Consider the following 14,657-nt stretch of genomic DNA (forward strand, 5'->3'; position numbering starts at 1 on the left):
TCTCCTCATTATTGGCCTTAGGCTTTCAGCTCTGTGGCCCTGTGACAGCAGATACAACTCTTCACGCTGCTCATGTCCTGCCAGGCAAATCCCCTCCAGCTGCTGGGAGCGCTGGCCCCTCTCTCCCTCCACTGCTGGACTCACATACCATCTGCCACACACGGACCCCTTGCAGGGGGTATCCTGTTGCCTCCATAGCAGGTACTCATGAAAAGAAGCCCCTGCTTTTGCAGATGTGCCACTTGCCCGGCAGCCACCCATCAGGAGGAGGGGCCAGCAGGGAGGTGCTAGGACTTGGGTAAAGCAAGGAACCACCTTTCCCCAAACCACTCTCTGCTATTTGGGCCCAATCCTTTGCTTGGGTCCAGATTCCTGAAATTTCTAGCAAGATCTCTGCCTTTTGCTGTCTCTGCCTCTGAGCACAATGGCTAACAGACCTGACGCTGTCCCTGTCAGTCCCCTCATCCCTGCTCCCAGTCCTCAGCTCGACCACAATTCTTCCCTTTTCTTCTTATGACTTGACATTGTTGCATAAAAGCATCCCCTGAGCATCGTGTGTCTAAACTGGCAAAACCCAGGGAAACTCTGAAGACTTTTAGTCTACAAAACCAATCCATCAGGAGTCTGGGAGTTCCCTGAATATCAAGAGTTTGTTTTCTTAACAATCAGAAAACTGGGGCAGACAAATTTACCTATGGGACAATGAGGTTGGGTGTCTCCCAGAAAATCCTGACTACTGAGCGGATGTAGCTTGAAACCTGACTACTGTGAAAAGGGACCTGGGCTAAGGGATACTCAGAGACAGGTGAATCTTGGGCACAGCAAGACTTAATGTAGCATCGAGCATGGTTGAGTGTTTTTTCTTTTTTATATTGTGAATTCAATAAATGAAATCCACAGACATAGGGTGACAGCAAAGTAGCAGGATTTATTACAGTATAGACAGCAGGGCTCCCAGACGGGGAGGGGTACCAAGAGAGGGTTGCCAACGGCTCTGTTGCCTCGGGGTTTACATGCATCTACAGGGTTAAGGAAGTTAGCCCTGGACCTGACCCTGGGAAGACACTCAGTGTTCTTCATGTGCCGTTTGGTCCAGTCAGGTTACTGGGCCTGTTTTAAAAGGGGTCTGACCACTAGGCAGCAGATGTCTCACTATCAGTTAGTTTTCTGCTTACACAGGAATCGGCCTGACCTTGATGAGGCTTGACTTGTGTCTGACTCGAGTTTCTCAGCCCTGGTACACAGAAAATCTGACCCTGCAGGGCCCCAAGCTTCCTGTCTGCCCAACCCACCTCTTTCTTCTGCGTCCCACCTGGGCTTGGCAAGACTTAGGGCAGTGGCCATGGCCCAGCGCACAGTGGCTCCACTGCAGGTGGGTTACTATTGGTGGCTCCTAGTGTCTGTTATCACTAATCTTATGAAGGTCACCAGAGATGGTGCCATCTGCATGTGGAGCTGGAAGCCATCTGCTCAGATGTGTGAGTCTTGTCGAGAGGACCCTACTCCATGTCTGGCAGGTGGCAGCTTGCAAGATCTTCTCATTGTCACATGCCATGTCTTCAAGCCAGATCCCTTTGCTGGCCCAAGTCACCCTTCCAGGGACCATGTGACATGTACCCAGGAAGGACAAGACTCAGATGTCTCGGCTCCCTTCACAGTGAGCTTGCCTCTTCCTTAACTTGGTCCTCTTCTTGGATTCTACTGCTGGACAGCCTGGCTTGGGGTTTAGACTTCATTCCCTCCCTCAACTCCATCATCTTGACCTGAGTACACATCCACCTTCTGTTTTTTTTTTTTTTTTTGATACTGGGGATTGGACCCAGTGGATATGGCCTCTAAGCCATATCCACAGCACTTTTTAGTTTTTGATTTTGAGATAGGGTCTCACTAAGTTGTTTAAGGCTCATGAAATTGCTAAGACTGGCTTTGAACTTGAGACCCTCCTGCCCCAGCCTCCTGAAAGCTAGGCTTACAGGCATGGCCACCCTGCCCGGCATATCCACCTTCTTCAGTCAGCTTCTCCATGATCCACCTTCCAGAAGATTCTGGCTCAGCCTGGAGGCCTCTGGGTTCTCAGAATCCTGGCTGCCACTGGACATCTTGGCCTCCAGGCCCACCTGCATTTCTCTGGGGGGATCCTGCCTCAGGAGGCAGCTGTGGGTGAGGTAGAGCTCTCCTGGAGAGAGGGGGGAAGTGAACTCCCCTAGAAGAGGGGGAAAGTGAACTGAGGGCAGCCGAGCAGTGCATGGAGGCCCATGGACATGGAGAGAGGAGAGGAGCCCATCAATAGGAGGTCTCTTGGCTGCCGTTCTGCCTTTATCAACTGGCTGACCCTCTGACCTTGTGAGTGGCTAAGACAGTGGTACCCTTGCTGTGCCTTGTGGACTATTGCCCTAGAGTAGCCCATCAAGTAATAAATGGCTCAGTCGAATCTGACCTCTTAAGTGCTGACTTCCAGCTTGTGCAATCTGCCTAGGAGAAGCATTGAAGACTGGCTGTTTCAGAATATGCCAATAAAATTGCTCACAGGCTTAAAGAACCGCTGGCCCTTTTGATTTACACCAAATGCACTGATGTTTGTCAAATGTACTTGGAGTTCCTCTCTGGAAATTTCAAGCTGTAAATAAGATGAGCATATTTGCCTACGGAGTACCTGCCTCTATATAACCATTCTTAATAATTAGTACCGTAAAATCAATATGATGGAAACCGAGGTCCTGACAAGGTGAGGAATGGTGTGGCTAGCCCTTTGATTTAACCTTGGTGTTGGATGGATAGAAGGCCCTTAGTGATTAGGTGGAAGTGATTTGGGTAGCTTTTTGTAAATAGCTAATAGATTATTATTTAAAAATAATACAGGGAATGCCTGTGTTCTCTATCAGGAAGAACCAAATGAAGTCTTTGAATCAGCTGAGGGTAAACCTTCAGGTTAGTACAGGATGCTCAGGGAGCACCTGTGCTCAGGTGAGCACCTGCCAGGACAGGTGTCCAATCTGAATGTTGCTATGAGCACATGTGAGCTGTTGCAGTTGGATAAGATGACTTCATATGTTACTTTGAACTTTAAGGTATTCTGATATTTTTTCTAGTCAAGTTTAATAGGAGAGCAGAAGATGAAAGGTAAAAATGAGCGGTTCTGCATTTTGTTTACCCACAATTTTTATTTAGGAAACCAGAACCACTCTGATAAGGAGAAAAATAATTTTTTTAAAAAAATATGTAATATATATAATATTTATGTAACAAATTTATAATACAGTGAAGGGAATTTTAAAATGTTCTTAATCCCATCACATGACGTCTGGTTTTATTTCTTTATATTCATATGAAACCTATAATTTTCAGGTGGCCTGACTTTGTGCAGTTGCATATGAAAAGTTTGGTAAGAATCTGCCTTGGGAACTTGGATTCAGATGTTTAGGAACAGAATCATTCTTTAGGTGTCTCACTTTCTGTAGGAAGTGACCATAACAGATATCATAGGTGTACATGAGTAAAGGTATTTGGCAAGCACAGTTAGGCATTTATAATGCCATCTTCAGATAAGTCAGTTTCCTGCTAGCCATCTTTTCTGATCTCATGCTACCTACTGTATATTTTTATAAACTAGGGGCAGGGGTCGACCGATGGGCCTCAGAGGAGCTGTAAAATGTTGGAAATTGTATATAAATTTTTGCAAGAATGTCTTTGTGCTATTTTCTCACTCCTAGGGGAAAGATAAGAGCATTTTACCAGTTTCTGAAAGGTGGCTGTGGCCTCTAATCTCTGAAGCACCACGCATCCAGAATGAAGTTACACTTCTTGGTAGCTCTTACAAGCACAGGAGTGCACACACATGTGCACGCATGCAGACACACAGACTTTAGCTCCATTTCTCAGCTCCACTTTCTTCCTTCTGACATCCTTATCTACAGCTTTGTCAAAAGTATCTCTGTTCCCCTAAAACACCGTTCTCTGCTAGGACGAGTGGTTCCTCCTCTGGGATGCACAGCTTTGTCGGAGCCTTGCTCTACCCTGGGGCTTTTCCAGGGCTGCATGGCCTTCGTCTGCGTGATCCATGTTTGTGGGAGAAAAATGGGCTACCTGGCTAGTCGTGGTCAGCACCCTCTAAGTGCCACTGAAACGTGCATCTTATTACCCTGCCTGTTAAGCAAGAAAAGCACAGTGGCTGCAGGTTGTAGCTGGAGTTTCCTCCACAGGCCCACGTGTTCAAGGCTTGGCCTTCAGCCTGGGGGTCTGGGGAGGTGGTGGGACTTTCAGGAGGGAGCCTCTCAGAGGTCTTTGGTCATGTTGGGTGTGATCCTGAAGGGGCTGAGGAATGCCAGACCCCCTCTCTCTCTCTCTCTCTCTCTCTCTCTCTCTCTCTCTCTCTCTCTCTCTCTCCCTGAGCTGGATGGCTTTATTCTGCCACATGTTCTCTGCCACAGTCTCAAAAGCAACATGGCTAACCAGTCATGGACTGGAGCCACCAACACTGTGAGACAAAGTGAGCCTTCTCTCTTTATGGGTCACTCACCTAGGTGTTCGTTACAGTAACGGAAGGCAGATCAGCACACCACCCTCCCTATGTCTGTGCAGACTGACGGAGGACAATAGGAATGCCTGTTCTTTTCCACAGTGTAAGCCACATTATATTTTCCATCATTCCACATGGCTATATTTTTCCTCCCTCCCTTCCTCCCTCCTTCCTTCCTTCCTTCCTTCCTTCCTTCCTTCCTTCCTTCCTTCCCTCCCTCCTTCCTTCCTTTCTCTTTCTGTTTTAATTTTTTTGTTCCTTTTCAGTGCTGGGGATGGGACTCAGGGCTCATGTATGCTAGGCAGGTGCTCTACCACGGGGCCCTACCCCCAGCTCTGACACACTGCTGTAGGTTTCAAAGAGTCTTGGCTCAGTGTTTTAAGAAATTGATGGGTATTGTTTTCCATGATTTTGCACATCCTCAATCTGCTTTCTATTTATTGTCTGTTCAGATGTATCCTATGGGCTAGAAGTATCCGAAGCTCTCACTGTGGCGCTCTGGAAGCGTAATTTAACCCTCACAGTCTGGCGTGACTCTGTCTTGATGGAATCCGTTTGTCTGAGCTGCACTTGTGCTTTGGCACTCAAGGAACATTCCCTTGCATTTTAATCTTGCAGAAGCAGTTGGTGTACCTTCTGCGTGGACTTCTGATCAAGGATTGACCAGCATTCTTGGAGAATTTTGGAGTTTAGGAAGGAAAAAAGTTCTATAGTGGGGGCTGTGCCTGTACCTGCTGATGTGCAGTCACAGCCTTAGAAGAATGAATGTGAGCCACGGACAAGACAAACCTAAGTAAAATGACCACATTGTAATGAATTAGTGTGTGTGTGTGTGTGTGTGTGTGTGTGTGTGTGTGTGTGCATGCACACCCATTTATGCATGTGCACACCAGTGCCTGGGCTGTGTGCAAGAAGACAAGAAAGATCCGAGGAGCCTAGATTGGAATGAAGCAGTGGCAGGGTGGTTGAGTTCTGCGTCTGCAGTGAATGCCTAGCAAGCTGCCTTGAGGTGTGCTGCTGGTTCCACAGGGCATGAGAGGAACTGGTTGCTGGTAGGAGAGAAATTAAAATTTAAGAATCTAACTGGAGACTAAGAGCTAATGAGGATTTATTTGATGTGCAATTTTGTAGTACTCCCCCCATAGATTTGTATTTTTGCGTTAGTGTGAAAACCAGTACTATGAAATTAGTCTTGGTGTTAATGCACTAAACGTAGTCATTTGCTGATACTAGCCGCAGATTTTGATTTGTCACTGTAAAGAAACTCTACCTTCACCATGTGGTTGGCCATGTGATGTGACCACCTCTGGACACACACAGTAGCTCTGTCCCTCATCCAAGTCTCCCACCTCTCCTCTCCCCTCTGGACATGAGAACAGATAGCAGAGTGGATCTGGGGGCTCTGTCCTCAGTGTGACGTGTCAGGCAGCTGGAATGCCAGCTGTTCCAACCTCTGCACAGTGTGGGAAGGTTTGGGATGACTGCGGCACCTTTGGCTTTGGACTGGGCTGAGCAGGAGGGAGCAGTGACGTGTCTTCCCATGGCTCTTCTTCTTCCAGAAGCTGAAGGTGTTTGGCTCAGAATTCTGGGCTTCTAAGGGCCGTGGAGGTTGAGGTTTGGAGAAAGGGCTGCGGACCTCTGGGTCAGTCCACTTTTCATCACTCTGATTGACTCAGGACCTTGACTGAGGCCGAAACGTTCACTTTGGCTCCCGGTTGCAGAGGGTGAGTCCATCCTGTTCTACTGTCTCTGGGCCTGTAGGGAGGAGCACCGTGGCAGAGACCTCATGGTGCACTGGGGACCCACCCTCAACAGATGAGCCTTTGGGGACATTCTAGATGGAAACCAGCAGAGCCTCCAACAACACCGCCAGCCCTCAGAGACTCTTCAGGAATGTGCTGTTGCCCCCTCAGCACACGTGCTCCACGCCACGCAGACAAGTGCTCCCACGCTCGGCCACCTGTGGAACAGCCTGTTTCTGTCAGGCATGCAGAATTGCTTCCTCCACCCTTGGCCTGTTGACATTGGACTCCACCTAACCCAGACCCTCCTTTCGCTTTCAGTTGATATCTCAGACTTGCTGGGTGTGGCCATTGGAAGAATTAAAAATTGGGGGTAAATGTCAGCTGCTGTTCCCACGCTTCCCCTTTTCTTATTTTTGGGGTTGATGGTTAGAAAATGCCCCATTCCACGAAGCATATTTGTAGTTCCTCTTTCTTGGTGCCTCGTCCATTTGAAGGGGCATTTTTCTCCACAAAACATATACGAGGAACCCAGAAGAAGCCAACCAAGCACGCTGGCCTCGTGACTCTGATTTGTTCCCACTTCTGGTTTCTGTGACTGCCATCATGATTGACAGAACCGGTAGCTGAGCCTTGCTCAGGAGAGTCGCGTGTGCTGTTGTGACAACTCCTTTTGCAGGAACTTGTTTGGCTGAATCTTTGACCCCAACCCCTGCAGACTCAGTTCGCCACCTTACTGCAATGACTCTGAGAACACCATCTCCATCTGTTTCTGTTTCTCTGGTACAGATGACAGACACTTGCTCATCCTCTGTAGAGGGCCTTGGAACAACTCCAAACCCTGTCTTTCAGCAGTTTTCCTCTTCCATGTGCCATTCTGCGGTTGGCTCTGCCTAGGCCTAAGGACACTTCTGGGCATGCCTGCACTGAGTCCCCCTCCCCCAGATAGGTTGAATGGATACCTTCGCTTCTTTCTATCACTGCTGCTCCCATTGGGTCCTGCTTTGTTTTATAAAGAATCATATCTTCTGCTTCTCACTTGATCATCAATCACAGATGGTGCATATTGGCTGTGAGGAGGGCTCACCATGGCAGGGCTGCTCCAGGCAGAGTCTGTGCCACAGAGGGGGCACACGAGAAGCTGTGGCTGTCTTAGTATCTTCCTCTTAAGCTAGGACAGGGCCCTTGTGCCACTGGTTGTTAAGAAAAGACAAATAAAATTATGAATATAGTACCCTTTATAAAGGAGGAGAGAATTTCTGTTTTTAGAACAAGATGGTCTTGGAAAGCCCTTGGGCGTGTGAGGAGGTCTGAGCTGGTTTTAAAGGGCAGAGATCTTTGCAGTCACTTGAGAGATGGAGCCTATTCCAGGTGGAGAGGAAAAAGCAGAGCTTCAGAGGCTGCAAGCTGCTGCACCTCTTGAGACAGTGGGGTATGGAACGATAGGGAAAGGTGTCGAGTTTGGCTCATATTTGTAAACCCTGATTGCTCCCAGGCTCCTGGGCATCTCCTCTCTAAGACCCCAATATAATGATCAACCTTGACATCACATCCTGAGCGAGGCCCTGCTGCCTGAGACACCTGATGGTGCTATCGTGCCCATCACCTCATTCCTGAGCATGCACCTGAGTGCCCACTGCTACCCTCAAATTTCACAAATTTTCACCACTGATTCCCCTGTTCTATAAAGAGCACAGCACAGGCTCAGGTGTGACAGCCTTTGCTGATGTTTTGAGAGAAGTAAGAGAGGTACCCTATCCCAGAAAAGAGCAGGACCACTGCCAAGTGACCACTGCAAATTAGGCCCACTGGTCCCCAGCCATGCTTCCTGGGCTGTTTTCTCCTGGGGTCAGTCTGAGGCCGTCGTGTCCAGCCGACTGTCTCTTTTAAAAGCTCTGTCCCATCCCCATCTCTATCATTTTAAAAAATTTCTAATTTGTTCTTTGTATCAGCAGAATGCATTTCAATTCATACCACACCCATAGAGTGCAATTTTTCATGTCTCTGGTTGTATCTAAAGTAGAGTCATCATTATCAGCCCCTCCACTGGGAGGAGGCTGCTGACCCCTTGTGTTTACCATGGGCAGAGTTCCTTCCCTAAGTCTCTCCCGTGTTGACAAGTGGGCCCCTGACATCCACTGCTACGCAGGGCTACCTAGGACTTTTCCCTGAATAGACCAGCAGCCCTTTCCTTAAAGACATCTGTCTCCTTAGACCACTGGTTTTCCATCCCAGTGTTCATGGGTGTGTCTGAGCTGCACCCAGGTCAGATCACCGTCTCTAGTGATTACTAACTGAATTGGTCCAGGTGGACTGGAACACAGGTACTTTAAAAATTTGTTTTGATTGTTGCATTTATTTTTTATTGTTTTGTTTTGTTTTTATTTATTATTAATTTTTTAAAAATGGAACAGGCATGTTTTAAAATGTCCCCGGTGATTCTAAGGTGCGTCAAGGCTTGAAGACTGGGGCTTCCACCAGGGCTCAGCACACTTTTTCTGTAAAAGGCTAGACAGTGAGTGTTTTAGACTTTGTCTTATATGCTTTTCTGTTTTCATTTTTTGCAATCCTCGACAAGTGTAAAGACCCTGTTTAACTTGGGGCTGTGCCAAGATAGGCTGGGGGCTTGGCTGGCCATGTTTTAAACAGACAAGCTCAGACTTTCGTAGGGCCTGATTTCATAGGGCTGTGCTTTTCTCTTCCTTACGGACAGGGAACTGCAGAAGACTGGGAGTTCTCAACACCTTGCTTTCTTATCTTGACGGCATTGGATTTATGGCTGTGTCCACATTGCCTCCAGCTCTGAATCTTTCTGATTCTGCTCTGGGGACAAGCACAGCCTGTCCTTGGGGTCCACAAGCATGTGCATTCTGAGCCTGTGACTGGACAAGGGAGGGTCCTGGGCTTTGAGGTGGTGAGACCTGGGCATCACCCGGGTCTGATGCTCACAGGGATCCCCACTGCCCACCCATGCATAGGACAGGACTTGACAGGGTCATTGTGGATACTAAATATCATGATGGTTCTGGGAAATGAGACTGTCCCTTTGTCCAAGTGGCTCAGGCCCTCCAGAGCAGGGGGTGTTGGGACAGATCACCATCCCAAGCCAGAGTGCGCTCCTGTGTAAGGCAGGAAGTCACAGCACTGCTTCTCTCATAATCTGGGTAGTGAGATGGGATCACTCAGGTAAGGCCCATTAGACATGGAGGTAAAGGGTCCAGGTCAATTGTGTGACCCAGTGTAGGATCCTGAGCACAGAACCAGAAATCACCAAAAACCTTCACAGGGGCTTCAGTTCTGCCTCTGAAAAGCCCTTGCTTCAATTCATTGAAAAATCTATGTAGAACAGGGGTCCCTAAGAAGATGACAGCTAGACATACAGCCTATTGTGTGCCAGGCCCTTGGTTCCTCCCTGGGGACAGAGACCTGAATCAGACATGGATAGTGTGAAGGGCCCAGAGGCAGTGCAACACTTTTTGTTGAAATCCCACAGGAAAAATGCCATAAAGAGTGCAGGGGGCTGGGAGAGACCTCCAGATCAGCCCTGTATTTCTCTTCTAAAGAGGTCAGGACTGTTTCTTTGCCAGGTGGTTTCAGGATACATAGATGAACATGGCTTCAGAGTGTTGTCTAGCTGACCTTGTGGCACTGGACACACACAGAGGATCAACCCCGAGGAGAAGGTGAACAAAACAGACATATGCTGTGTGATCCCAAGGCCACGGGGGGGGGGGGGGGCTGTCCCCTGAGGAGGTCCCCATGTCTGCAGGGCTGTGCAAGGGCCTGGTCCCTCAAGAGCCTCCCGGGGGTCCTCACTTCCCTTGGCAAAGAAGGACAGGCAGGCGATCCTGCTGAGCTCATCCTCTTCATGCACAGGGGCCACGAGCTTTGTGCCTGCTCTTTCCTGCTCATGCTCCTGGAGGAGCAGCGCAGGCTCCCCAGCCCTCACCAGGATGGCAGGCTTTGTGCATGTTTCTTGGAGCTGGGTCTCGTTTTCAGCATTTTCCTTGCACCAACTTAGGAAGCTTCTTGCAAAGTTTAATTTGCTCAAGGTCACAGATTAGGAAGTGGGAGAAAGAACATTCAACTCTGAGCTCTTTCACGGGTAAATCCAGGTCCTTCTGCAATCCTGACAGTCTTCTCCTTGCCCACGAGTGGTGGAGCTCGAATAACAGACGGTATTTATGGAGTCCTGCATGCTCACTGTGGGTTCTGTACTTTCTCAGTAATCTCTGGGGAGGGCGTGTAAGCTACTTGCCAATTCACACTCCACAGATAAGGGAGTTGCTCTGCAGAGCAGCTGGATGACCTGCTTAAGGTGACACAATTGATAAGTGGGCAGGGTTAGCATTTGAAGCAGGCAGCGGCAACTTCTTATTAACAGCTATGCCGTGTAATCTCCCTTTTCTTTGATTTTTGTCTCAAATCTTCTTGTTGTGGTCACAAGTTGCCTCTCTATTGACAAATTGAAGTAATTACCCAGAGTTTTCTTCCCTGGATTCTTAATAATTCATGAAAAACCCTCAGTCTGTTACTGTGGATAACACATTTGCCACATGGAAAATGAAGTAGGAGTCCATTCTTTAAAAATATGAGCGCCAAGGAGAAAGTCCTAAATCCTCTCTTCTTGCATCCATCTGGGCAAGACTCGCGGCCAGTGAGGCCCTATTTATTAAACTTGTTTATAGCTCCCCCTGTCTCGTGTCTCTTGGCATTCCCTGGTTGAATAAAATTCCCAAATGGACTTCCCTTCTTTTTCTTGGCCATTCCTCAAGTCAGAGAGCAGCAGCACAAATTACATGTGAGCCGCAATTGGAAGGATCCTCATTTCATGTAATTTAGAGGCAGAGACAGCCTGAATGGCTCGCTGATTTAATTACAGGATGTAACGGCGGGCGGTGCGTGGCGCAGGCCTGACAGCTGAGGGAGGCCTGCACTGGATACCCTTGTTGGCATCTCCTGGAATCCAGCCGGCAAATCTCGGGGGGAAATTCTGCTGTGACAGTAGTAAACAGACACTGTTCTTGATCTGCCAGGGTGAATTACCAGGTAATTTTGGTGGAAACTTGTGTCAATATAACATGATCTCTCTCCCCGTCTGTCTTATTTTTTCCTTTTCTGTCCCTAACATTCTTTCAAGACTGCCTATTAGAAGGTAAACTGAACAGGGCAAAAAATCCCTCTTTTCTAAGGCATGATTGGAGGACACAATTTCTTCATTTACAGCCAGGTGACAGTTCTGAGCAGGGTGCTGTGGAGCCCAGGGTGGCCCTGTGTAGGGAGTGGCTGTCTAGCCAGGGCGGAAATTTCCTCCAGGCCTCCAGGGGCATCCCGGTGATGCTGACCACCCCCTGATTGCAGCTTGGTAGATGGACTTGCACAAGATGGAACTTGGGATGGAAACCTGTGGTATCTCCTCTCTAACATTCACCTGGGTCTCTACTTGTAAGGGTCTACCTGGAGGACTAAAGAGTTAATATGGGATTGTGGGAATCAAAAGTGCAGACCTCATGGCACACTGGAAACAAGAGCAGCTTCTCTCATCCACGCCATTCTCCAGTCCCCTGATCTGTGTAGTGCCCCAGACCATGCTGGGTCCCTGGGTCACTGCCTTCTTTGTCCACCACATTGTTGGTGAGCTCAGCCAAGGACTCTCTGAGCAGCTGGAGGACATAGCTACCTGTGGGTCACTCCATGGGCAGTGATCATGGATCAGTGTCACCAATGCCACCAAGCCAGAAGCAGAGGGATGACACAGCAGAAGGACCTTTACATACTTCAGTGCTTTAGAAACAGCCTTACCTGAGCTCCAGGGGAGCTGGACAGCTGCCAGGGAAGCCCTCCTCACCTTCCCTGCACTGGCTTGCTGGCTGACCCAGTTACCCTCCTTCTACCACCAACTTAAGCCAGAGGACAGGACTTTCCCCTCTCCCTAGGCACAGGGGTCCACTCAAGCTGCTTTGGGGAGTGGGATCAAGTTCTCTTTGTTGTGGCTGCATATCGCCTGCTGGCTGGGCTGACGATATGAACTGGGTTCAAATGAACTGGCCATATCAATAACTAAGAATACGGCAAAGAAACCACGCAGCACACAGACCTAAGTTTCTAAGGCAGGATGGCTCAGTGACCCCAGGGTCAGCTCCAGGGTTAGAAGGAGCCAGAGAGCGAGCACACTTGAAACCTTCTATTTACTGGGGAAAAGACATTCTAGAAAGTTCCACCCAAATAAGGCAAGGGATTGGGTTTTGAAGGGTGGAGTCTTGCTTGGTGATGTCTTGTGGTCAGCAGATTGACTGACGTCTTGGAAAGCCACACCCATCTCAGGTGCTGTGTGGGATCAAAGGCAGAGCGAGAGAAAGGCACACATACGACACACAGCTCAGGCAGGCCAGTCCCCTGATACGCTCAAATGGGCATAGCTCACACACAGCCCGTGGGTGGCTCGCGACAGCTGCATCTCTTTGCTCCTGCCAGGCTGCTCTGGTGATATCATTCTACCTCACACCCACGTTGGAAACACCCTTCTGGGGCCTCCCTGACCTTGGAGATGACATTCGGTGGTGGCACACACCCAAGGCTTCCTTTACAATGCCAGCTCTCTTGTTTGATGAAGCCATGAGGCTCGAAAAGTTTAGGTTTGCCTAAATCCATAACCCAGCCATGAAAAGCAACAAGTGTTAAATGTTTATCAGGTGTCGCACAGTGAGCTATATTCTTCATAAATAATCTCATTTAATTATTTGAAAACCTCATGCAGTGGGCAGTTTACAAGCAGCTGCATCTTATAGGCGAAGAAGCTCAAGAATGCACGGTAGAGCCAGGAGTTGGATGATGGCCGGTTATCTGCCCATCCAGCTCCACAGCTCATGTTCTTAAGCACAGTGCCCAAATATTCAATAACTGGTGAGTATGACAATCGTCATTTCTAGAAACCAGGCTACAGATAGCGGGAAGAACTCCACCTCTTCCCAACCGGCCTGTAAGGTTTGTTCTTCCTGGTGAGGTGTCAGCCCAGGCACCGTAAGTGGCAGGACTACGCCGCATTACTCCATAACAGGACCATGGTAATGCAGTGACCTACAGGTAGATGCTGATCCTGTGTTGACCAGACAACAGTGGAAGTGGAAATAAATAAACACATGAGGTTTCTTTCCACATTTTCTTAATTATACTAATTAGCATATAAATGCATTGCTAAAATACATTTCTACCCACTCATACTTTGCATCTTGATTCCCCAGTTTAGCCTTTTCTGCCCCTAAGTAACTTTCACATACTTCAGTGCTTTAGAAATAGCCTTATCCAAGCTAATGACATGAAAATAAGGAGTAATGTATACTCAATTGTACATAATAGGATTGTCATTCCACAGAGGGATGCCTGAGTGCCCTGCTAATGCCATGAGAGACTCAGCATGGAACTCCAGGCTCCAGGAATTGAGCCAGAGAATCAGGCTGGGCTGTGCGTGGGCAGGACGGGCGGCTTGGCCGCAGGATGCCTCAACACTGGGCGCTCCAGGGAGCAAAGCCAGCAGGGGCGCAAACTGCCGGCCAGCCATGCCCTGTTGCCTACACAGTCATTCTCCTGTCCACAAGGAGTGAGACTCCAGGGACCTTCTTCGGTGGAGATTGACGTTTCCATGCCAGAACAATGCAGAGTTATTTTCAATGATTCATTTGTTAGTGATCAGAAACCACAAGCAAGGCATTTAACCCCAGAAGAACATCTCGTTCTGATGACTAAGTGCTGACTTTTTCTGCCACAGTTGCATCCTGCAATATCAGAGACTCCTGGTACAAGCCACCATGCCACAGTGCAGTGACACGGGAGTCCCCTCTGTGGCTAAGTGTGCCACAAAGGAGGCGGTGGTGTGGATGTTGTGCGGGAAGGTGAGCTGGTCTGTTGACCTGAAGGGCTGGGCTGGAGCCGCTGCGGGTAGAGCCAGAAGCGCTGTGGAGAGGCGTGAAGACACCAGCGGAGCCCGGTGACATCTGAAGGAGGGTCGGGTGGAGATGAAAGCCGAGTGCACACCACACGGGAGAGTGCTGGATGGGGCAGCTGAGGGACCTGCACTGGCCGGGGACAGTGGTTCAGCCCTGGGTGTGCAGGTGGTGGATGAACCCTGGGATCCCCTGGGGAGTAGTTGGTGTGAAGCAGCCACGGGAGGTCTCCAAGGAGAAACGGCAGTGATCGCGCCAGGCACAGTTTACATTTTAGAATTTACACACTATTTTCACCTTCATGAGTACATGAATTCATTTTTTTTTTTTTTTTTACAAAAACCCAAGAGTTTTAGAAATAGCTCTTAGGTCACATTGTCTAGACTCACATTGTCTAACTTGAGATTCCAAATTCTCTTAAGATGCCAAGTGGTCTTTGGGCCTGTGCCCTGCAGAGAT

This window comes from Spermophilus citellus (genome assembly GCF_964194105.1).
Source record: "Spermophilus citellus genome assembly, chromosome: 13".
In the NCBI taxonomy this organism is placed as follows: Eukaryota; Metazoa; Chordata; class Mammalia; order Rodentia; family Sciuridae; genus Spermophilus; species Spermophilus citellus.